This window comes from Procambarus clarkii, chromosome 5, assembly GCF_040958095.1.
Source record: "Procambarus clarkii isolate CNS0578487 chromosome 5, FALCON_Pclarkii_2.0, whole genome shotgun sequence".
In the NCBI taxonomy this organism is placed as follows: Eukaryota; Metazoa; Arthropoda; class Malacostraca; order Decapoda; family Cambaridae; genus Procambarus; species Procambarus clarkii.
Genome location: NC_091154.1, coordinates 54,737,525 through 54,761,937, shown reverse-complemented (window position 1 = coordinate 54,761,937; position 24,413 = coordinate 54,737,525). Strand labels below are relative to the sequence as shown.

At 46.8% G+C, this 24,413-nt stretch overlaps 2 protein-coding genes across 3 annotated transcripts in view; one reads left to right on the top strand and one right to left on the bottom strand.

Annotated features, from left to right (window-relative positions):
• The window catches only part of LOC138350992 (galactoside alpha-(1,2)-fucosyltransferase 1-like), a 440,933-nt gene that overhangs the window by 215,736 nt on the left and 200,784 nt on the right, over positions 1 to 24,413 (bottom strand). The gene's annotated exons all lie outside the window — the stretch shown is intronic.
• The window catches only part of LOC123747979 (uncharacterized), a 143,701-nt gene that overhangs the window by 39,997 nt on the left and 79,291 nt on the right, over positions 1 to 24,413 (top strand). The window lies entirely within an intron of this gene.

Here is a 24,413-nt window from a genome sequence, read left to right as displayed (position 1 = left end):
TACCACCATACACCAGTTGTATAGTGTCCACCATACACCAGTTGGTATAGTGTCCACCATACACCAGTTGGTATAGTGACCACCATACACCAGTTGGTATAGTGTCCACCATACACCAGTGGTATAGTGTCCACCATACACCAGTTGGTATAGTGTCCACCATACACCATTTGGTATAGTGTCCTCCATACACCAGTTGGTATAGTGTCCACCATACACCAGTGTGGTATAGTGTCCACCATACACCAGTTGGTATAGTGTCCTACCATAGCACCAGTTGGTATAGTGTCCACCATACACCAGTTGGTATAGTGTCCACCATACACCAGTTGGTATAGTGTCCTCCATACACCAGTTGGTATAGTGTCCACCATACACCATTTGGTATAGTGTCCACCATACACCAGTTGGTATAGTGACCGACCATACACCAGTTGGTATAGTGTCCACCATACACCAGTTGGTATAGTGACCACCATACACCAGTTGGTATAGTGACCACCATACACCAGTTGGTATAGTGTCCACCATACACCAGTTGGTATAATGTCCACTACACCAGTTTGTATAGTGACCGCCATACACCAGTTGGTATAGTGTCCACCATACACAAGTTGGTATAGTGTCCACCATACACCAGTTGGTATAGTGTCCACCATACACCAGTTGGTATAATGTCCACCATACACCAGTTTGTATAGTGACCACCATACACCAGTTGGTATAGTGTCCACCATACACCAGTTGGTATAGTGTCCACCATACACCAGTTGGTATAGTGTCCTCCATACACCAGTTGGTATAATGTCCACCATACACCAGTTGGTATAGTGTCCTCCATACACCAGTTGGTATAATGTCCACCATACACCAGTTTGTATAGTGACCGCCATACACCAGTTGGTATAGTGTCCACCATACACCAGTTGGTATAGTGACCACCATACACCAGTTGGTATAGTGACCATACACCAGTTGGTATAGTGTCCACCATACACCAGTTGGTATAATGTCCACCATACACCAGTTTGTATAGTGACCGCCATACACCAGTTGGTATAGTGTCCACCATACGCAAGTTGGTATAGTGTCCACCATACACCAGTTGGTATAGTGTCCACCATACACCAGTTGGTATAATGTCCACCATACACCAGTTTGTATAGTGACCGCCATACACCAGTTGGTATAGTGTCCACCATACACCAGTTGGTATAGTGTCCACCATACACCAGTTGGTATAGTGTCCTCCATACACCAGTTGGTATAATGTCCACCATACACCAGTTGGTATAGTGTCCTCCATACACCAGTTGGTATAATGTCCACCATACACCAGTTTGTATAGTGACCGCCATACACCAGTTGGTATAGTGTCCACCATACACCAGTTGGTATAGTGACCACCATACACCAGTTGGTATAGTGACCATTATACACCAGTTGGTATAGTGTCCACCATACACCAGTTGGTATAATGTCCACCATACACCAGTTTGTATAGTGACCGCCATACACCAGTTGGTATAGTGTCCACCATACACCAGTTGGTATAGTATCCACCATACACCAGTTGGTATAGTGTCCACCATACACCAGTTGGTATAGTGACCACCATACACCAGTTGGTATAGTGTACACTATACACCAGTTGGTATAGTGACCACCATACACCAGTTGGTATAGTGACCACCATACACCAGTTGGTATAGTGACCACCATGCACCAGTTGTTATAGTGACCACCAGACACCAGTTGGTATAGTGTCCACTATACACCAGTTGATATAGTGTCCACTATACACCAGTTGGTATAGTGTCCACCATACACCAGGTGGTATAGTGACCACCATACACCAGTTGGTATAGTGTCCACCATACACCAGTTGGTATAGTGACCACCATACACCAGTTGGTATAGTGACCACCATACATCAGTTGGTATAGTGTCCACCATACACCAGTTGGTATAATGTCCACCATACACCAGTTGGTATAGTGTCCTCCATGCACCAGTTGGTATAGTGTCCACCATACACCAGTTGGTATAGTGTCCACCATGCACCAGTTGGTATAGTATCCACCATACACCAGTTGGTATAGTGTCCACCATACACCAGTTGGTATAGTGACCACCATACACCAGTTGGTATAGTGTCCACCATGCACCAGTTGGTATAGTGTCCACCATACACCAGTTGGTATAGTGACCACCATACACCAGTTGGTATAGTGACCACCATGCACCAGTTGGTATAGTGTTCACCATACACCAGTTGGTATAGTGTCTACCATACACCAGTTGGTATAGTGACCACCATGCACCAGTTGGTATAGTGTTCACCATACACCAGTTGGTATAGTGACCACCTTGCACTAGTTGGTATAGTGTTCACCATACACCAGTTGGTATAGTGTCCACCATACACCAGTTGGTATAGTGTCCACCATGCACCAGTTGGTATAGTGTCCACCATACACCAGTTGGTATAGTGACCACCATGCACCAGTTGGTATAGTGTCCACCATACACCAGTTGGTACAGTGACCACCATACACCATTTGGTACAGTGACCACCATACACCAGTTGGTATAGTGTCCACCATACACCAGGTGGTATAGTGTCCACCATACACCAGTTGGTATAGTGTCCACCATACACCAGTTGGTATAGTGTCCACCATACACCAGTTGGTATAGTGTCCTCCATGCACCAGTTGGTATAGTGTCCACCATACACCATTTGGTATAGTGTCCTCCATACACCAGTTTGTATAGTGACCGCCATACACCTGTTGGTATAGTGTCCACCATACACCAGTTGGTATAGTGACCACCATACACCAGTTGGTATAGTGACCACCATACACCAGTTGGTATAGTGTCCACCATACACCAGATGGTATAATGTCCACCATACACCAGTTTGTATAGTGACCGCCATACACCAGTTGGTATAGTGTCCACCATACACAAGTTGGTATATTGTCCACCATACACCAGTTGGTATAGTGTCCACCATACACCAGTTGGTATAATGTCCACCATACACCAGTTTGTATAGTGACCGCCATACGCCAGTTGGTATAGTGTCCACCATACACCAATTGGTATAGTGTCCACCATACACCAGTTGGTATTGTGTCCTCCATACACCAGTTGGTATAATGTCCACCATACACCAGTTGGTATAGTGTCCTCCATACACCAGTTGGTATAATGTCCACCATACACCAGTTTGTATAGTGACCGCCATACACCAGTTGGTATAGTGTCCACCATACACCAGTTGGTATAGTGACCACCATACACCAGTTGGTATAGTGACCATTATACACCAGTTGGTATAGTGTCCACCATACACCAGTTGGTATAATGTCCACCATACACCAGTTTGTATAGTGACCGCCATACACCAGTTGGTATAGTGTCCACCATACACCAGTTGGCATAGTATCCACCATACACCAGTTGGTATAGTGACCACCATACACCAGTTGGTATAGTGACCACCATACACCAGTTGGTATAGTGTACACCATACACCAGTTGGTATAGTGACCACCATACACCAGTTGGTATAGTGACCACCATACACCAGTTGGTATAGTGACCACCATGCACCAGTTGTTATAGTGACCACCAGACACCAGTTGGTATAGTGTCCACTATACACCAGTTGATATAGTGTCCACTATACACCAGTTGGTATAGTGTCCACCATACACCAGGTGGTATAGTGACCACCATACACCAGTTGGTATAGTGACCACCATGCACCAGCTGGTATAGTGTTCACCATACACCAGTTGGTATAGTGTCCACCATACACCAGTTGGTATAGTGTCCACCATGCACCAGTTGGTATAGTATCCACCATACACCAGTTGGTATAGTGACCACCATACACCAGTTGGTATAGTGTCCACCATACACCAGTTGGTATAGTGACCACCATGCACCAGTTGGTATAGTGTTCACCATACACCAGTTGGTATAGTGTCCACCATACACCAGTTGGTATAGTGTCCACGATACGCCAGTTGGCATAGTGTCCACCATACACCAGTTGGTATAATGTCCACCATACACCAGTTGGTATAGTGACCACCATACACCAGTTGGTATAATGTCCACCATACACCAGTTGGTATAGTGACCACCATACACCAGTTGGTATAGTGTCCTCCATGCACCAGTTGGTATAGTGTCCACCATATACCAGTTGGTATAGTGACCACCATACACCAGTTGGTATAGTGTCCACCATACACCAGTTGGTATAGTGTCCACCATACACCAGTTGGTGTAGTGTCCACCTTACACCAGTTGGTATAGTGTCCGCTATACACCAGGTGGTATAGTGACCACCATACACCAGTTTGTATAGTGTCCACCATACACCTGTTGGTATAGTATCCACCATACACCAGTTGGTATAGTGACCACCATACACCAGTTGGTATAGTGTCCACCATACACCAGTTGGTATAGTGACCACCATACACCAGTTGGTATAGTGACCACCATACACCAGTTGGTATAGTGTCCACCATACACCAGGTGGTATAGTGTCCACCATACACCAGATGGTATAGTGTCCACCATACACCATTTGGTATAGTGTCCTCCATACACCAGTTGGTATAGTGTCCACCATACACCAGGTGGTATAATGTCCACCATACACCAGTTGGTATAGTGTCCTCCATGCACCAGCTGGTATAGTGTCCACCATACACCAGTTGGTATAGTGTCCACCATACACCAGTTGGTATAGTGTCCTCCATGCACCAGTTGGTATAGTGTCCACCATACACCATTTGGTATAGTGTCCTCCATACACCAGTTTGTATAGTGACCGCCATACACCAGTTGGTATAGTGTCCACCATACACCAGTTGGTATAGTGACCACCATACACCAGTTGGTATAGTGACCACCATACACCAGTTGGTATAGTGTCCACCATACACCAGTTGGTATAATGTCCACCATACACCAGTTTGTATAGTGACCGCCATACACCAGTTGGTATAGTGTCCACCATACACAAGTTGGTATAGTGTCCACCATACACCAGTTGGTATAGTGTCCACCATACACCAGTTGGTATAATGTCCACCATACACCAGTTTGTATAGTGACCGCCACACACCAGTTGGTATAGTGTCCACCATACACCAGTTGGTATAGTGTCCACCATACACCAGTTGGTATAGTGTCCTCCATACACCAGTTGGTATAATGTCCACAATACACCAGTTGGTATAGTGTCCTCCATACACCAGTTGGTATAATGTAAACCATACACCAGTTTGTATAGTGACCGCCATACACCAGTTGGTATAGTGTCCACCATACACCAGTTGGTATAGTGACCACCATACACCAGTTGGTATAGTGACCATTATACACCAGTTGGTATAGTGTCCACCATACACCAGTTGGTATAATGTCCACCATACACCAGTTTGTATAGTGACCGCCATACACCAGTTGGTATAGTGTCCACCATACACCAGTTGGTATAGTATCCACCATACACCAGTTGGTATAGTGTCCACCATACACCAGTTGGTATAGTGACCACCATTCACCAGTTGGTATAGTGTACACCATACACCAGTTGGTATAGTGACCACCATACACCAGTTGGTATAGTGACCACCATACACCAGTTGGTATAGTGACCAGCATGCACCAGTTGTTATAGTGACCACCAGACACCAGTTGGTATAGTGTCCACTATACACCAGTTGATATAGTGTCCACTATACACCAGTTGGTATAGTGTCCACCATACACCAGGTGGTATAGTGACCACCATACACCAGTTGGTATAGTGTCCACCATACACCAGTTGGTATAGTGACCACCATACACCAGTTGGTATAGTGACCACCATACATCAGTTGGTATAGTGTCCACCATACACCAGTTGGTATAATGTCCACCATACACCAGTTGGTATAGTGTCCTCCATGCACCAGTTGGTATAGTGTCCACCATACACCAGTTGGTATAGTGTCCACCATGCACCAGTTGGTATAGTATCCACCATACACCAGTTGGTATAGTGTCCACCATACACCAGTTGGTATAGTGACCACCATACACCAGTTGGTATAGTGTCCACCATGCACCAGTTGGTATAGTGTCCACCATACACCAGTTGGTATAGTGACCACCATACACCAGTTGGTATAGTGACCACCATGCACCAGTTGGTATAGTGTTCACCATACACCAGTTGGTATAGTGTCTACCATACACCAGTTGGTATAGTGACCACCATGCACCAGTTGGTATAGTGTTCACCATACACCAGTTGGTATAGTGACCACCATGCACCAGTTGGTATAGTGTTCACCATACACCAGTTGGTATAGTGTCCACCATACACCAGTTGGTATAGTGTCCACCATGCACCAGTTGGTATAGTGTCCACCATACACCAGTTGGTATAGTGACCACCATGCACCAGTTGGTATAGTGTCCACCATACACCAGTTGGTACAGTGACCACCATACACCATTTGGTACAGTGACCACCATACACCAGTTGGTATAGTGTCCACCATACACCAGGTGGTATAGTGTCCACCATACACCAGTTGGTATAGTGTCCACCATACACCAGTTGGTATAGTGTCCACCATACACCAGTTGGTATAGTGTCCTCCATGCACCAGTTGGTATAGTGTCCACCATACACCATTTGGTATAGTGTCCTCCATACACCAGTTTGTATAGTGACCGCCATACACCAGTTGGTATAGTGTCCACCATACACCAGTTGGTATAGTGACCACCATACACCAGTTGGTATAGTGACCATTATACACCAGTTGGTATAGTGTCCACCATACACCAGTTGGTATAATGTCCACCATACACCAGTTTGTATAGTGACCGCCATACACCAGTTGGTATAGTGACCGCCATACACCAGTTGGTATAGTGTCCACCATACACCAGTTGGCATAGTATCCACCATACACCAGTTGGTATAGTGACCACCATACACCAGTTGGTATAGTGACCACCATACACCAGTTGGTATAGTGTACACCATACACCAGTTGGTATAGTGACCACCATACACCAGTTGGTATAGTGACCACCATACACCAGTTGGTATAGTGACCACCATGCACCAGTTGTTATAGTGACCACCAGACACCAGTTGGTATAGTGTCCACTATACACCAGTTGATATAGTGTCCACTATACACCAGTTGGTATAGTGTCCACCATACACCAGGTGGTATAGTGACCACCATACACCAGTTGGTATAGTGACCACCATGCACCAGCTGGTATAGTGTTCACCATACACCAGTTGGTATAGTGTCCACCATACACCAGTTGGTATAGTGTCCACCATGCACCAGTTGGTATAGTATCCACCATACACCAGTTGGTATAGTGACCACCATGCACCAGTTGGTATAGTGTCCACCATACACCAGTTGGTATAGCGACCACCATGCACCAGTTGGTATAGTGTTCACCATACACCAGTTGGTATAGTGTCCACCATACACCAGTTGGTATAGTGTCCACGATACACCAGTTGGCATAGTGTCCACCATACACCAGTTGGTATAATGTCCACCATACACCAGTTGGTATAGTGACCACCATACACCAGTTGGTATAATGTCCACCATACACCAGTTGGTATAGTGACCACCATACACCAGTTGGTATAGTGTCCTCCATGCACCAGTTGGTATAGTGTCCACCATATACCAGTTGGTATAGTGACCACCATACACCAGTTGGTATAGTGTCCACCATACACCAGTTGGTATAGTGTCCACCATACACCAGTTGGTGTAGTGTCCACCTTACACCAGTTGGTATAGTGTCCGCTATACACCAGGTGGTATAGTGACCACCATACACCAGTTTGTATAGTGTCCACCATACACCTGTTGGTATAGTATCCACCATACACCAGTTGGTATAGTGACCACCATACACCAGTTGGTATAGTGTCCACCATACACCAGTTGGTATAGTGACCACCATACACCAGTTGGTATAGTGACCACCATACACCAGTTGGTATAGTGTCCACCATACACCAGGTGGTATAGTGTCCACCATACACCAGTTGGTATAGTGTCCACCATACACCATTTGGTATAGTGTCCTCCATACACTAGTTCGTATAGTGTCCACCATACACCAGCTGGTATAATGTCCACCATACACCAGTTGGTATAGTGTCCTCCATGCACCAGTTGGTATAGTGTCCACCATACACCAGTTGGTATAGTGTCCACCATACACCAGTTGGTATAGTGTCCTCCATGCACCAGTTGGTATAGTGTCCACCATACACCATTTGGTATAGTGTCCTCCATACACCAGTTTGTATAGTGACCGCCATACACCAGTTGGTATAGTGTCCACCATACACCAGTTGGTATAGTGACCACCATACACCAGTTGGTATAGTGACCACCATACACCAGTTGGTATAGTGTCCACCATACACCAGTTGGTATAATGTCCACCATACACCAGTTTTTATAGTGACCGCCATACACCAGTTGGTATAGTGTCCACCATACACAAGTTGGTATAGTGTCCACCATACACCAGTTGGTATAGTGTCCACCATACACCAGTTGGTATAATGTCCACCATACACCAGTTTGTATAGTGACCGCCATACACCAGTTGGTATAGTGTCCACCATACACCAGTTGGTATAGTGTCCACCATACACCAGTTGGTATAGTGTCCTCCATACACCAGTTGGTATAATGTCCACCATACACCAGTTGGTATAGTGTCCTCCATACACCAGTTGGTATAATGTCCACCATACACCAGTTTGTATAGTGACCGCCATACACCAGTTGGTATAGTGTCCACCATACACCAGTTGGTATAGTGACCACCATACACCAGTTGGTATAGTGACCATTATACACCAGTTGGTATAGTGTCCACCATACACCAGTTGGTATAATGTCCACCATACACCAGTTTGTATAGTGACCGCCATACACCAGTTGGTATAGTGTCCACCATACACCAGTTGGTATAGTATCCACCATACACCAGTTGGTATAGTGTCCACCATACACCAGTTGGTATAGTGACCACCATACACCAGTTGGTATAGTGTACACCATACACCAGTTGGTATAGTGACCACCATACACCAGTTGGTATAGTGACCACCATACACCAGTTGGTATAGTGACCACCATGCACCAGTTGTTATAGTGACCACCAGACACCAGTTGGTATAGTGTCCACTATACACCAGTTGATATAGTGTCCACTATACACCAGTTGGTATAGTGTCCACCATACACCAGGTGGTATAGTGACCACCATACACCAGTTGGTATAGTGTCCACCATACACCAGTTGGTATAGTGACCACCATACACCAGTTGGTATAGTGACCACCATACATCAGTTGGTATAGTGTCCACCATACACCAGTTGGTATAATGTCCACCATACACCAGTTGGTATAGTGTCCTCCATGCACCAGTTGGTATAGTGTCCACCATACACCAGTTGGTATAGTGTCCACCATGCACCAGTTGGTATAGTATCCACCATACACCAGTTGGTATAGTGTCCACCATACACCAGTTGGTATAGTGACCACCATACACCAGTTGGTATAGTGTCCACCATGCACCAGTTGGTATAGTGTCCACCATACACCAGTTGGTATAGTGACCACCATACACCAGTTGGTATAGTGACCACCATGCACCAGTTGGTATAGTGTTCACCATACACCAGTTGGTATAGTGTCTACCATACACCAGTTGGTATAGTGACCACCATGCACCAGTTGGTATAGTGTTCACCATACACCAGTTGGTATAGTGACCACCATGCACCAGTTGGTATAGTGTTCACCATACACCAGTTGGTATAGTGTCCACCATACACCAGTTGGTATAGTGTCCACCATGCACCAGTTGGTATAGTGTCCACCATACACCAGTTGGTATAGTGACCACCATGCACCAGTTGGTATAGTGTCCACCATACACCAGTTGGTACAGTGACCACCATACACCATTTGGTACAGTGACCACCATACACCAGTTGGTATAGTGTCCACCATACACCAGGTGGTATAGTGTCCACCATACACCAGTTGGTATAGTGTCCACCATACACCAGTTGGTATAGTGTCCACCATACACCAGTTGGTATAGTGTCCTCCATGCACCAGTTGGTATAGTGTCCACCATACACCATTTGGTATAGTGTCCTCCATACACCAGTTTGTATAGTGACCGTCATACACCAGTTGGTATAGTGTCCACCATACACCAGTTGGTATAGTGACCACCATACACCAGTTGGTATAGTGACCACCATACACCAGTTGGTATAGTGTCCACCATACACCAGTTGGTATAATGTCCACCATACACCAGTTTGTATAGTGACCGCCATACACCAGTTGGTATAGTGTCCACCATACACAAGTTGGTATAGTGTCCACCATACACCAGTTGGTATAGTGTCCACCATACACCAGTTGGTATAATGTCCACCATACACCAGTTTGTATAGTGACCGCCATACACCAGTTGGTATAGTGTCCACCTTACACCAATTGGTATAGTGTCCACCATACACCAGTTGGTATTGTGTCCTCCATACACCAGTTGGTATAATGTCCACCATACACCAGTTGGTATAGTGTCCTCCATACACCAGTTGGTATAATGTCCACCATACACCAGTTTGTATAGTGACCGCCATACACCAGTTGGTATTGTGTCCACCATACACCAGTTGGTATAGTGACCACCATACACCAGTTGGTATAGTGACCATTATACACCAGTTGGTATAGTGTCCACCATACACCAGTTGGTATAATGTCCACCATACACCAGTTTGTATAGTGACCGCCATACACCAGTTGGTATAGTGTCCACCATACACCAGTTGGCATAGTATCTACCATACACCAGTTGGTATAGTGTCCACTATACACCAGTTGGTATAGTGACCACCATACACCAGTTGATATAGTGTACACCATACACCAGTTGGTATAGTGACCACCATTCACCAGTTGGTATAGTGACCACCATACACCAGTTGGTATAGTGACCACCATGCACCAGTTGTTATAGTGACCACCAGACACCAGTTGGTATAGTGTCCACTATACACCAGTTGATATAGTGTCCACTATACACCAGTTGGTATAGTGTCCACCATACACCAGGTGGTATAGTGACCACCATACACCAGTTGGTATAGTGTCCACCATACACCAGTTGGTATAGTGACCACCATACACCAGTTGGTATAGTGACCACCATACACCAGTTGGTATAGTGTCCACCATACACCAGTTGGTATAATGTCCACCATACACCAGTTGGTATAGTGTCCTCCATGCACCAGTTGGTATAGTGTCCACCATACACCAGTTGGTATAGTGTCCACCATGCACCAGTTGGTATAGTATCCACCATACACCAGTTGGTATAGTGTCCACCATACACCAGTTGGTATAGTGACCACCATACACCAGTTGGTATAGTGTCCACCATGCACCAGTTGGTATAGTGTCCACCATACACCAGTTGGTATAGTGACCACCATACACCAGTTGGTATAGTGACCACCATGCACCAGTTGGTATAGTGTTCACCATACACCAGTTGGTATAGTGTCTACCATACACCAGTTGGTATAGTGACCACCATGCACCAGTTGGTATAGTGTTCACCATACACCAGTTGGTATAGTGACCACCATGCACCAGTTGGTATAGTGTTCACCATACACCAGTTGGTATAGTGTCCACCATACACCAGTTGGTATAGTGTCCACCATGCACCAGTTGGTATAGTGTCCACCATACACCAGTTGGTATAGTGACCACCATGCACCAGTTGGTATAGTGTCCACCATACACCAGTTGGTATAGTGACCACCATGCACCAGTTGGTATAGTGTTCACCATACACCAGTTGGTATAGTGTCCACCATACACCAGTTGGTATAGTGTCCACGATACACCAGTTGGCATAGTGTCCACCATACACCAGTTGGTATAGTGTCCACCATACACCTGTTGGTAAAGTATCCACCATACACCAGTTGGTATAGTGACCACCATACACCAGCTGGTATAGTGTCCACCATACACCAGTTGGTATAGTGACCACCATACACCAGTTGGTATAGTGACCACCATACACCAGTTGGTATAGTGTCCACCATACACCAGTTGGTATAGTGTCCACCATACACCAGTTGGTATAGTGTCCTCCATACACAAGTTGGTATAGTGTCCTCCATACACCTGTTGGTATAGTATCCACCATACACCAGTTGGTATAGTGACCACCATACACCAGTTGGTATAGTGTCCACCATACACCAGTTGGTATAGTGACCACCATACACCAGTTGGTACAGTGACCACCATACACCAGTTGGTATAGTGTCCACCATACACCAGGTGGTATAGTGTACACCATACACCAGTTGGTATAGTGTCCACCATACACCATTTGGTATAGTGTCCTCCATACACCAGTTGGTATAGTGTCCACCTTACACCAGGTGGTATAATGTCCACCATACACCAGTTGGTATAGTGTCCTCCATGCGCCAGTTTGTATAGTGTCCACCATACACCAGTTGGTATAATGTCCACCATACACCAGTTGGTATAGTGTCCTCCATGCACCAGTTGGTATAGTGTCCACCATACACCAGTTGGTATAGTGTCCACCATGCACCAGTTGGTATAGTATCCACCATACACCAGTTGGTATAGTGTTCACAATACACCAGTTGGTATAGTGTCCACCATACACCAGTTGGTATAGTGTCCACCATGCACCAGTTGGTATAGTATCCACCATACACCAGTTGGTATAGTGTCCACCATACACCAGTTGGTATAGTGTCCACCATACACCAGTTGGTATAGTGTCCACGATACACCAGTTGGTATAGTATCCACCATACACCAGTTGGTATAGTGTCCACCATACACCAGTTGGTATAGTGTCCACCATACACCAGTTGGTATAGTGTCCACGATACACCAGTTGGCATAGTGTCCACCATACACCAGTTGGTATAATGTCCACCATACACCAGTTGGTATAGTGACCACCATACACCAGTTGGTATAATGTCCACCATACACCAGTTGGTATAGTGTCCTCCATGCACCAGTTGGTATAGTGTCCACCATATACCAGTTGGTATAGTGACCACCATACACCAGTTGGTATAGTGTCCACCATACACCAGTTGGTATAGTGTCCACCTTACACCAGTTGGTGTAGTGTCCACCTTACACCAGTTGGTATAATGTCCACCATACACCAGTTGGTATAGTGTCCTCCATGCACCAGTTGGTATAGTGACCACCATACACCAGTTGGTATAGTGTCCACAATACACCAGTTGGTATAGTGACCACCATACACCAGTTGGTATAGTGTCCACCATACACCAGTTGGTATTGTGTCCAACATAATCCAGTTGGTATAGTGTCCACCATACACCAGTTGGTATAGTGTCCACCATACACCAGGTGGTATAGTGACCACCATACACCAGTTGGTATAGTGTCCACCATACACCAGGTGGTATAGTGACCACCATACACCAGTTGGTATAGTGTCCTCCATACACCAGTTGGTATAGTGACCACCATACACCAGTTGGTATAGTGTCCACCATACACCAGTTGGTATAGTGCCCACCATACACCAGGTGGTATAGTGTCCACCATACACCAGGTGGTATAGTGACCACCATACACCTGTTGGTATAGTGTCCTCCATACACCAGTTGGTATAGTGTCCACCATACACCAGTTGGTATAGTATCCACCGTACACCAGTTGGTATAGTGTCCACCATACACCAGTTGGTATAGTGTCCACCATACACCAGTTGGTATAGTGTCCACCATACACCAGGTGGCATAGTGACCACCATACACCAGTTGGTATAGTGTCCACCATACACCAGTTGGTATAGTGTCCACCATACACCAGTTGGTATAGTGTCCACCATACACCAGTTGGTATAGTGAACACCATGCACCAGTTGGTATAGTGACCACCATACACCAGTTGGTATAGTGTCCACCATACACCAGTTGGTATAGTGTCCACCATGCACCAGTTGGTATAGTGTCCACCATACACCAGTTGGTATAGTGACCACCATACACCAGTTGGTATAGTGTCCACCATACACCAGTTGGTATAGTGACCACCATACACCAGTTGGTATAGTGACCACCATACACCAGTTGGTATAGTGTCATCCATGCACCATTTGGTATAGTATCCACCATACACCAGTTGGTATAGTGTCCACCATACACCAGTTGGTATAGTGTCCACCATACACCAGTTGGTATAGTGTCCACCATGCACCAGTTGGTATAGTGACCACCATACACCAGTTGCTATAGTTACCACCATACACCAGTTGGTATAGTGACCACCATACACCAGTTGGTATAGTGTCCACCATACACCAGTTGGTATAGTGTCCACCATGCACCAGTTGGTATAGTGACCACCATACACCAGTTGGTATAGTGTCCACCATACACCAGTTGGTATAGTGTCCACCATGCACCAGTTGGTATAGTGACCACCATACACCAGTTGGTATAGTGTCCACCTTACACCAGGTGGTATAATGTCCACCATGCACCAGTTGGTATAGTGACTGTTACGGCCCTCTCGTGTCGCAACTGGGTTCTTACTCTGATGTTGTTAGAGGAAGGGTATCCGGCCCCAAGCCAGTAGTGGCTTTCAAGGGATGTGATCCGTAACGCAAGTAAATTAAAAGGGGGAAGGGAAAGAAAGGCAAAAACTTAATATTATAATTAATACCTTCACCAATAAATATATATAAGAAGATTACACAGGGGGGGGGGGTATAAACACTGCACAGGGGTATTATCTACACTGTCGTCTTCTTCTGAAGACTCTGGATCTTCTCGGTGCCAAGTTCTCGGTGCTCTCGTGGCCTCACGACGAATCCTTCGAAAAGCTGAGTCTACCCCGGCCACAGTCCAGCCAAAATACAGTTCCACTGGGGGCACCGCCGTGGAGGCCGTCAACCACAAGTCCAGCAGACAGCTGGCAGGTTCCGGATAAGCAACGCTGGTCAGGCCACTCCACGAGCGATACTAGGGTAGCGCCCTAGTCAGGACCCTCGTGTGATACCACAGATCACTCTCCTGTCCACAATACCCCAGTGGTTAAGCGTCTCCACCAGTCAGTTCCGGGTATGACAATCCTCAACTGCCGCTTCACAGGCAGGGTAACACCACAGTGTTCATCCGGGAGGCGACTCACAGCTGCTGCAGCAAAACACTTGGTGTCGAGACGGCTGCCTTGGGTAGACTGACTCAACGTTCGTTACAGCAGTCCCAGGTCGGCTCTGTAAGCAGACACGTCATCAATAACAGGGACACACTAGAGCACCTCACTTACAGGCTCAGACCCAAACGCCCACCTATCCACTCCATAGATGGCGTTGTCGTCTGAGCACCACCTCACCAGAGGTCAGCAGCGGCTGTGTTGTGAGCTGAACAGGACTGGAAACTGGCCCTCGTGGCCAGTACACCTCGTCCTCACCAGGTGTCGTCGTCCATTTGGAGGGGGTTTCGGGAGCTGACCCACAGATGGCGTGGTCGTCACTGCTCCAGGCCCGGACGCTGGATTCGGGTTCGTAACAGTGACCACCATACACCAGTTGGTATAGTATCCACCATACACCAGTTGGTATAGTGTCCTCCATGCACCAGTTGGTATAGTGACCACCAAACACCAGTTGGTATAGTGTCCACCATACACCATTTGGTATAGTGTCCACCATACACCAGGTGGTATAGTGTCCACCATACACTAGTTGGTATAGTGACCACCATACACCAGTTGGTATAGTGACCACCATACACCATTTGGTATAGTGACCACCATACACCAGTTGGTATAGTGACCACCATACACCTGTTGGTATAGTGTCCACCATACACCAGTTGGTATAGTGTCCACCATACACCAGTTGGTATAGTGTCCACCATGCACCAGGTGGTATAATGTCCACCATACACCAGTTGGTATAGTGTCCTCCATGCACCATTTGGTATAGTGACCACCATACACCAGTTGGTATAGTGTCCACCATGCACCAGTTGGTATAGTGTCCATCAGTAGTGAAATTTACGACGTAAACCGTGTGCACCATCTGCCAGCTGGTGTAACAGGTGCACCAGCAGTTGTGCACCAGCTGGCAGATGGTGTAACAGGTGCACCAGCAGTTGTGCACCAGCTGGCAGCTGGTGTAACAGGTGCACCAGCAGTTGTGCACCTTCTGCCAGCTGGTGTAACAGGTGCACCAGCAGTTGTGCACCATCTGCCAGCTGGTGTAACAGGTGCACCAGCAGTTGTGCACCATCTGCCAGCTGGTGTAACAGGTGCACCAGCAGTTGTGCACCATCTGCCAGCTGGTGTAACAGATGCACCAGCAGTTGTGCACCATCTGCCAGCTGGTGTAACAGGTGCACCAGCAGTTGTGCACCAGCTGCCAGCTGGTGTAACAGGTGCACCAGCAGTTGTGCACCAGCTGGCAGATGACACGCGCGGGCTACATTGTAAGGGTTAAAGTGCGTGTGGCCTAAGTTATGGTGGCGACGTGGGCCGTGTGAGTAACCACAAACTCGACCCCCATGAACGTGTACAAAGTGCACCAGCTGTGGCAGGTGGTTAACCTAGTCGTCATGTTGTTTGGAGGGAAAGTGTGTGTGGTATAGAGGGCTAAATTGTGTATTGAATGTTGTAGATGGGTAATACTAAGTATATATACATTTACATATACATATATATATAACATAGCTGTACCCAGCCACGCGTTGCTGTGGCTGAGCAACACATTTGCTTCTGAGCCACAGCAACCTTCCCCTCTCTCCCAATCCTCCTTACCTTTCCCCTGTCTTCCCAACCTTTCCTCACTCCTCCGTCCTCTCGTCCTCCCAACCATTACCCACTCCCCCGTCCCCTCATCTTCCTCCTCAACATTCACCCCTCCTCCGTCCCATTGTCATCCTCACCATCCCCTCCTACTCCACCATTCCATCGTCCTCCTAACAATTCTCCACTGTGCAGTCTCCTCGTCCTCCCCACTGTCTCCCACTCCCCCATATCACGTCCTCCCAAACCATTACCCCCCCCCCCTTCCCCGTCCCCTCATTCTCCACTTCCCTATCCTCTTTTCCTCCCCACCATTCTCCACTCCACTGTCCCCTCGTCCCCACTATCCCTAATTCCCTCGTCCCCTCGTATGCCTCACTATTACCCCTACCTTGTCCCCTCGTCCTTCCCTCCATACCCCACTCCCGTCCCCTCCTCCTGTCCACCATTTCCCACTCCCTCGTCCAAATGCATTCCCACATGATCTGATGTTTCCATAAGAAAATTGGAAACATTATATGATCTAATGTTCCCAACACTGAAATATAAGAAAAACAGTTAAAAAACGAAATGAAAAAAACGAAAAAATTACAAAATAAACTATTCTCACAAAATGAATGGTATGGTAAACAGCGCAGCAAAATTCCAATGCAATATCACAAAAAAATTATTAAATCAAAATTAAAATAAATTGAAAATTCAATTTATCCATGAATTTGGAAACATCGAAATGGAATCATGACATATTTAGTATAGCATGTGTTTCTCTTACATGCAACAGATGGGGTTTCCAAAAAAAAAAAATAAAAAAAGTTTTTACCTGTCACAGGTGTGGCATTTTTACTTATACTTATGAAATGAACGGTATGTTAAACATCACACCTCAATTCCAATGTAATGTCACACAAAATAATTAAATCAAAATTTAAATAATTCAAAATCTATGAAGATTCAATTTATCAATGCAATCAGAAACAGTGAAATGGAATTGTAACATTTTAGTACATCATGTGTGTTGCTCTTACATTTATCAGATGGCGCTGTGTTTCAAGAAAAGCACAGTTTTACCTGCCACAGGAGTGGCATCTATACTTATAATTACGAAATGAATGGTATAGTAAACAACACAGCTCAATTCCAACACAATGTCACACAAAATAATTAAATAAAAAGTCAAATAAATTGAAATCTATGAAAATTAAATTTATCAATGCAATTAGAAACATTGAAATGGAATTCGTGACATATTTATTATTGCGTTCATGTTGCTATTATGTGCAACAGATGGCGCTGTTTTTCAAAAATGCATGTTTTTACCTGTCACAGGGGTAGCATCTATATAGTAGGTATATAAAAAGATGCGCCTATTCGAATGCAATGTTGTGTCAAAATTTCAAAGTAATTGGTGAAGAACTTTCGGAGATTACAGCGAGTGTTGCTCTTACGTCCAACAGATAACGCTGTTTTTAAAAAAAACATGTTTTTTTCCTGTCACAGGTGAGGCATGTATATAGTAGATATGTGAAAAGACGTGCCTATTCGAATGCAACGTATGACAAAATTTCAAAGCAATCAGTAATGAGGTTTCAAAAATTTCCCTCACATGAAAAATACATGAAAAACTTAGTTTTTCAGAAAAAAACATGCTTTTTACCGTCGCAGACGTGACACTTATATAGTATGTGTATAAAAACATGCTCGGATGCGAATGAAACATTGTGTAAAAATTTCAAAGCAATCGGTGAAGATCTTTAGGAGATTAGCAGTTATGGACAAATGAACATTTTTAATTTATATTTATATAGATATAGATACTAACTGTATCCGGCCACACGTTACTGTGGCTCAGCAACGCACATGCGTTGTTGACCCACAGCAACTTTTGTCGGTCTCCTAGTCCACCCCACCACTCCCTCCTCCCCCCATCCCCTCGTCCTCCCAACCATTCCTCACTCCTCCATCCCCTCATCCACCCGACAATTCCCACACCCCGCCCCCCTCGTCCTCCCCACCATTCCAACCGTCCCTTTGTCCTCCCACCATCCCCCACTCCACCGTCCCCTCATCCTCCTAACTATTCTCTAATTTAACGTCCCCTCGTCCTCCCCACCATCTCTAACTCCCCCATCACATTGTCCTCCCTATCATTCTCCTCTCCCCCGTCCCCGAGTCTTCCACTCCATCCCCCACTCCCCTGTCCCCATGTCCTCCCAAACATTCTCCATTCCCCTGTCCCCTCGTCCCCACCATCCCTAACTCCCCTATTCCGTCGTCGTCTCCACTGTAACCCGCTCTCTTGTAAACTGTACACAAATGGATCCATGAGTGTTGCCGGGGGTTCAACAGTCAGGGAGCTTAGTTAATTAGCACCATGACTGACCAATCCTTATAGACGATTATTGGTGCGGTGGTCACGGTACTGTGTACGTTTAGGGGTCATCCTGGACAGCATGGGTTCAAACACTGGACGGGTCAAAGAGTTCTTAGTGATATATATATATATATATATATATATATATATATATATATATATATATATATATATATATATATATGTCGTACCTAGTAGCCAGAACGCACTTCTCGGCCTACTATGCAAGGCCCGATTTGCCTAATGTTGGGGTTTACCATCCGGTGAGCAACCGTAATCAGCACTAATCCTGGCAAGGTCGCCAATGTTGGGGGTATGGTATAATAGTTCCACTATCTGGTGGTGAGCAACAGTTATCTCAAGGTCACTCACCGTAGCCCTGCGGGTCTTCACTCTATCCTCAGGGCGCCACTGCACGCCAGGAGAGTGTCCCCATTCAAATCCCAACCGGCCTCTAATTGAGAAGGAGTGGGAACACACTTCTTGTTCACTTAACTGTTGTGTGGCCCGCCCCAACAATAGGGCATTACTGTTAACCACAAGGTCGCCAACTGGAGTTTTCGGTGTCCAGTAACACGTCAGTGGACTGGTTGAATTGTGGTAGCCTTGGCAAGGTCACACTCAATAGATCAGGAGATCAGGCAGGTATGTACTTTATCACTCTTTGCTTTCAAGTATAATATAGCCACAAGATAAATGGAGGGGATGATATAAACACAAATGTATTTTGTATTTTACTAAAAAACTCATTTAAAGATATCACAAGGTCATCACAATAAGTAATCAGCTGATCCAGGCGGGAGTCGGTCGTTCCCACGTATATTATACACTCACCACGGTGGCAACACTTCCCCCTCTCGTCAACGTCACGATCAGCTGGGCGCCTGGCTCCGCGCGAAAGTTTATTGCTTGTTAATCTGGCGTCACGCGCGCTGCTTCTTTAAGTTCTCAAAGATCACTAGAAGCTCGCACACTCGATATTTGCAACAATAGCACGTATTACTTCGGTACACTGTTCTCGGGCTTAAACAATCGTTTCTATAATAAATGCAACAATAATTCACTGTAACGGTTTTACACTGCCCTTCATTCAATGATATCTTATGAAGTATTTAACACTGGAGTTCTCAGTACTTCCTTTCGTGGGCGATAACACAATAAATCACTGCACTCGCAAATGAATATTCAATGCATGAACATAGATATATATAATAGAGATAACTCAGACATCAATAGATGGTAAATAAATAGTTACTGGGCACATAGCCTAACTTCCAAATACTGGCATAATATTATATATAATTTCTCACTATATGTTCACATTAAAGTCTCCTGTAAGACTTTCTCAACACAGTAAATCATCGACTTATCCGGGTGCCTGTACACACCAATAATAATCATGAATATTATAAGTACTCTTGATAGTACTATCCTGCACACTGGTGCTTTATTGTGACATGGGTGAGACTTGCTCACGACATACAAAATCCTCAGGCTGAATAATATAGCCGAATAATATAGCTAACTAAAGGGGAATGGGGAGGGATACTAGAACCACCTACTTCCACCTATCCTCCGATGAGAGTTGAGTTGTAGCTCCTGGTCCTTGTGTCGGGAACGCCCCCACACACACGTTGCCGTGTCCACCAGAAGCCCACTCGCTGTCCCACCGTTAGCGCGTCGTCTCCGTGCCTTCTTCCCAGCAGGTCCGTGCTCCTCCTCGACTTCTTGTAGGGTTGGAGTCGGTCTCCTGGCCGTCGACTTCTCCTAGCAACGGCTGCCTGCCTACTTCTCGGTGGCAGTCGTCCGGATTCCCAACTAGTCCTCTTCTTCCTCTGCTACCCAGTGGCTCTGGTCAGCCACTACGCCGTCACGAATGGGTGAACTGCCTCAGACGTCGCCTACGTCACTGCACAGACTTCACTTCTTCTTGCACAGTACCTGACCTGGAGCACTTGTTGCTCAATAACCGTCGATTCCCTTTCTGGTTCAACACATGAACTAAGGAAGACCTCACAGAGTACTGGCAGACTTCAGGTGACGCGTAAATCCACGGGAGCGGGAAACAACTGTCAAACTGACAGGACCAATCGTCGCACGTCCGACCTCCTTGACGTGTCGTGTCTGACTGATGGCGCCAACGCGGCGCGCTGCCCGGACCCCCCTTCCTTCGTGACGTCACTTTTGCCACGGGGGGTTTTCATTGGCTCCCGGTGCCACATTGCTGTCGGTGACCAATCCGGTGTCACTGACGTCACACCGTTTTGGCGGGGAATCAGGAGAGCCAGCGCCATCTTGGCTTCCTAAAGGGCCTAAACCACAGGCCAAAATATTATTGTTTCACAAGTTTCTCGGCTCTCCGAGAACACTCCACTCTCCCACATATATCAAATTGATGCCTGCGACATAGAGAACGCTTGGGTAAAGTGGACATGACTCTTACTGCAGGCGTGGGAGAAATATAAGGGGATGAACACCGCCACATACCCCTCCCCTTAAAATAAGAGTCATGTCTGGTTAGTGTATACGGGATAGGGCATCTGCTACTACGTTGTCCTTTCCCTTGATGTGCTTGATTTCCAACCGGTACTCTTGCAGTAACAACGCCCACCTCGTCAGGCGTTGGTTGGAGTTCTTCATTTTGTATAAGAAGGTGAGAGGGTTGTGATCTGTGAATACCAGAACAGGTCTCGCCCCTTCTCCCACGTACACATCAAAGTGCTTCAGGGCCATAAGTAGCGCCAATGCCTCCTTCTCAACGGTGCTATAGGCCCGCTGGTATTTTACAAACTTCTTCGAGTAGAACGCTACTGGCCTATGTACTTCACTCCTTTCTTGAGCCAACATGGCCCCTATCCCAACGTCGCTGGCGTCCACGTACAGTATGAATCCGGCTGAAAAATCTGGAGATATTAATACCGGGGCCTCCGTCAACAATTTCTTGGTCTTTTCAAAAGACTCTTGGCAGGCCTCTCCCCATCTCCATCGTACATTCTTGGAGAATAGCTCGGTTAGGGGATGCGCTACCGTGGAGAAATTCCTGCAGAACCCACGATAGTACCCTATCATCCCGAGGTACCTTAGCAACTCCTTGCGCGTTCTGATTCCCAACTCGTACGACACTGGACCCAACCGCCGCAGCACCTGGTATGGTCCCTCGAACCGCGACTCGGTCACCCTACCTTTACCTGGCAGCAAAACCATCACTTGGGATCCTACCTGGAAATCCCTCTGCGTAGCTCTCTTGTCGTACCACTCCGACATTTTACGCTGCGCTTCCTTCAGATGTTTCCCAGCTAGTTCCTTCGCTAGAGTGAGACGTTCTTTGAACTTCTAGACATATTCATTCACCGTTCCCACGGTCGCTCCCGATGTCCATTGTTCCTTCAGCATGGATAGCATGGCACATATAATATAGATAAATGGAAAGTAAGGCTTCTCAGAACCAGCACGTCCTCCTTTGGCCTCACTAATCAATTCGGGGAAATCCACCCGCTGCAACTCTCCAAGACGAGTGCGGTCTACCCCTAGAGAACTGGTGAGGGTCACCTGCCCTTCACCATTCGGGCTACCTTCGCCCTCCGCTCGTTCTCCGGGTCCTATGAAGAGGTAATCTATTCCCAGGCTGTCGGACATCTCCTCAGCCCCATCAGATCCACAACCTCCTTGTTCTTCACGCCGTCTTGGCATCACAGCACAAACTGGGAACGCCACCGGGGCGATTCCCTTCTCGTCCCCACAGGCGTCTACCACTCCGCCCGTCTCCTTGTATTGTTCTAGGCACTCTTCGCCTTTCACGAGATTCGGAAGGACATACCCTCCACATGCGTCGTTTCCCAAGATGACCTGTGCCTCCATCTTGGGCATTGATGTACAGACCCCCACCACTAGGGTCTGGCAGCCATAATCGGAATTCAACGTTACCTGGTGTAGGGGCATCCTCACTGGGCCTCCCACAGTGGTCACACTTGCCACCCCCACACTGGTACTCTCGTAACCCTTGGGGAACAGGGTTTCACTCACCAGGGTAACATCGGCCCCAGTGTCTCTTAATATTTTCACTGGGATGGGGTCTGCGTCCCCCATCCTTACGGTTCCCTGACACACGAATGGGTGAACTTTCTTCTCCCTACTCAGCACGGGTTCATCCCGCACTCTCTCGGCCCTCTGGTCCTCGAACCTCACTAAAGCAACGTGCCCCCGCTGCTTAGGGCGTCTGCATTCCCGCGCGACGTGTCCGATTATTCCGCAGTTGTAGCAGCGGACCCTCGTCGGAGACCATCCGCCACCGCTCGCCTTAGCACTGCCTCCAGAGGCCGTCGCTCCCTGTGTCTTTCTCGCACCACTTGTCGACTCTTTCATTCCAGCAACAGCTCCCGAGCTCTAAGCTTGGTTCTTCTTTGTCGGCTCTACATCACCTTTTGATCCTTTGTTGTCCCAACTTGAGAGGTGGGACTTGGGAGAACTCGCTCCTGTCATCCATCCATCCGTCCTTCTATAATTCCTATTGTTTCCGGCGTATACGGGTGGTCGGTACTGTCCCTCTCGACGTGGGCGTAGGGCTTCTTCTAACATGTCGGCTTGGTCGGCTGCGGCCCTCAGGTCCTTTATGTCCGCCTCCTTTACCCTCACCCTGATCTCAGGAGAGAGCACGGACATAAACTTTTCCATGACCATTAGCTCCTTGACCTCTTCGACCGACCTCGCTCCTTCAGAGTCCAGCCACTTAAGGAACTTCCTCTCCATGTCCCTCGCCGTCTCCGCATAAGATTTTCCTGGCGACCGGGTACATTCTCTAAACCTCTTCCTGTAACATTCCGGCGTGAGCTTGAAGGAATGGAGCACAGCTCTTTTTACCGCATCGTAGTTGGTGCATTCTTGGAAGTCGAGCATAGTGTAGGCTTCACGAGCTTCACCTGTGAGCCTCCCTTGAACCAACTCCGCCCACTCCGCCCTCGGCCACCTCTTCAAAGCTGCGACCCTTTCGAAGTGGTCGAAGAAACTTTTGGCTTCATTTGGCACGAAGACCGGCAGATCTCGTTCCCTCAA